Source organism: Salvelinus sp. IW2-2015, linkage group LG4p (genome assembly GCF_002910315.2).
Source record: "Salvelinus sp. IW2-2015 linkage group LG4p, ASM291031v2, whole genome shotgun sequence".
NCBI lineage: Eukaryota > Metazoa > Chordata > Actinopteri > Salmoniformes > Salmonidae > Salvelinus > Salvelinus sp. IW2-2015.
Window position 1 is genome coordinate 27616043 of NC_036841.1, and position 2502 is coordinate 27618544.

At 43.6% G+C, this 2502-nt stretch overlaps 1 long non-coding RNA gene across 3 annotated transcripts in view; it reads right to left on the bottom strand.

Moving 5' to 3' along the window:
- Nucleotides 1-2227, bottom strand: part of LOC111960792 (uncharacterized) — a 14658-nt gene extending 12431 nt beyond the window's left edge. Inside the window, exon 1 of one of the 3 annotated variants that reach the window (XR_011475801.1) lies at nt 2056-2227. This is a non-coding gene — a long non-coding RNA (uncharacterized lncRNA). Of the gene's footprint in view, nt 1-497; nt 1957-2055 lie in introns of those variants that run through there. The other 2 variants (XR_002876902.2, XR_002876904.3) reach the window with 2 other exon arrangements.
- Between the last annotated feature and the right edge of the window lie 275 nt (nt 2228-2502).

Consider the following 2502-nt stretch of genomic DNA (forward strand, 5'->3'; position numbering starts at 1 on the left):
TTAGAACATGTTGAGTTGTCTTTAGAAGAACACTAGAAGGATTCGAATCCCTCTAGTGTTCTAAAGACAACTCACATGTTCTAAGAATCTCTCTAGTGTTCTAAAGACAACTCACATGTTCTAAGATTATCTGTAGTTTTATAAGACTCATTATGTTTCAAAGAACCTCTCCACTCTTTGACTTGTCTTCTACCCAGAGTAAACCAGAGAATAGTCAACTGAATGTTATTCTGAGAGTAAGGCCATTATTATGAAGGCCATAATCACATTATACAGGCAGATGTGGCATAGGCAGAATACTAACAGTGATAGAACTATTCAACAGTAATCAATCAAATATTATTATTAGATTATATCAAAATGTAACTGATGCTAATCCTAATGCTAATCCTGATGCTAATCCTAATGCTAATCTTAGTCTCCAGGCTAATCTAGAGTCGTGCCTGTCTGTCACACAGTGAGGGTGTTTGGTCCCCCATTCTGCCCGTGACACTGACCTTACTTCCCGAGTCCTTGGGTCCACACTCGCCCTTATCGTACCACCATTTGTTTTTCAGTTTGTCTAAGACGCCTGCTTCACTCAGTTTCAAAACCGCAAGGTTTACCGGGGTTCTTGGCGTGTAAAAATAACATAAATAACATCATAGGTCATGTTATTTTATGTTATTAGGTCACATACAGTCAGAACTGTCACATAAATGGTACTGCTTGGTAAAAGTGACCCAGTCTGGGTCCCACTGAGTACATGTGTGTATGCTCGTTGGGGGGCTGAGGGGGGCGAGAGCTAAGCGAGCTACAGACATATGAGTGGGACCCCCCTGCATCACTTCAGGTAACGTGCCCATGCTGCCCCAGCCGACGCTACACAAGCAGAGGCAATTACTGTGAACACAGGACTATTGGCATGGCCTACTCACACTTGGAGAGAGGGGACTGCATGGGGCAATTTACTGCACGTCATTAACAAGAGCTGGGTAAGAGATCTGAAAATGAATCTAAAAGGCACCAAACAATAAAGTAAATCAAAACATGAAGTATATCATCGCTCTAGTTCATCCGTCCATCCTTCCTCTCTATCTCTCCCTCTACGTCAGGGATCATCAACTACATTCAGCCACGAGCAGATGGTCAGGGGGCCGGAACATAATAAAAATATATATTTTTAAACTGCAAATTGACCACAAGATGCCTAAACAGATATAATATTTCACTAAACCATAATAATTTCATACCTTGATTACATTTGGGAACATTGTCCTGCGTAGGGTGCCGTTTTTTGGATGGGACGTTAAAACGGGTGTCTTGTTCACCCCGGTGTCATGGCTAAATTCCCAACCTGGCCACATTCCATCATTCCCTTTATTCCTAATTAGCATATATCCCTCCTCACCTCTCCACCTGATAGCTGATGTGTGGTGAGAGTTCTGGCACAAAAATGGTCGCTGTGCATCACTGAGGTGGGTGCTACACATTGATGGTGAATAAGGTGAGTTTCCCCCAACTATGTAAAGCGCTTTGAGTATCTCAGTTGGTAGAAAAGTGCTATATAAATCCAATCAAGTAGTATTAATTATTATTATTTGCATACAAACACATACTGTATGTGTGGGAATACTTGGGAACAGATTTACGAAATTAAAATCACTTGGATCTGATTTCCTGATTTTTTTTTTCTCAAATAAAACCACACGCAGGCCATTTGGGGAACCCTGCTCTATGTTCTGACAGCCTTCTGGTCCACACTCCTCTCTCCAGAGCATCCACTACAGGGTTCTGGTCCACACTCCTCTCTCCAGAGCATCCACTACAGGGTTCTGGTCCACACTCCTTTCTCCAGAGCATCCACTAGAGGGCCAATATTCTTGCTTTGACAGTAATTGCTCTCCTATCTCTCTTCTTTCCTCCCTCGTTTCAGTACAGGGGGAGTCGAAGTGTGTGTGTGTGTGTGTGTGTGGGGGGGGGGGTTATGTTCATCAGTGATCTGTGTGGCTGGGGCAGATGCACACATTACTTCCCAAACACGGTTGAACCGTGTTCGGAGACAGAGAGGCTAACCTTGGAGTCCCCTCCCCCGCTTCCACACTCTCCCTTGTCGTACCACCATTTATTTTTCAATTTGTCCAACAGGCCCTGCTCGTTGAGTTTTAACACGGCCAGGTTGACCGCGTTTCTTCAGAGGGATAAAACATAGTTGGTCAGAGGAGGGATGGAGTATCAGCCAATGATGAGCCAATGCGGCATGAGGGGAAAAAGAAACGCCGGTGATTGTTTTGAAGCATCAGATTAGTGGACATTGTTACAAACCTCCAGACAACCCTCTCTCTTTCTGCTTTCTCTCTCTTTTCCAGCTTTTACATCCCCACTTTATTGTAGAGATATCTTTACAACATTGAATGCCCACCCTTTCAAACAATAGAGCCTATAGAAAGAGAGCAACAGCGGCAAAATAGCCCAAACCTTTTCATTCAGTCCACCTTTACCAGCTATTGTCTGAATGATGTG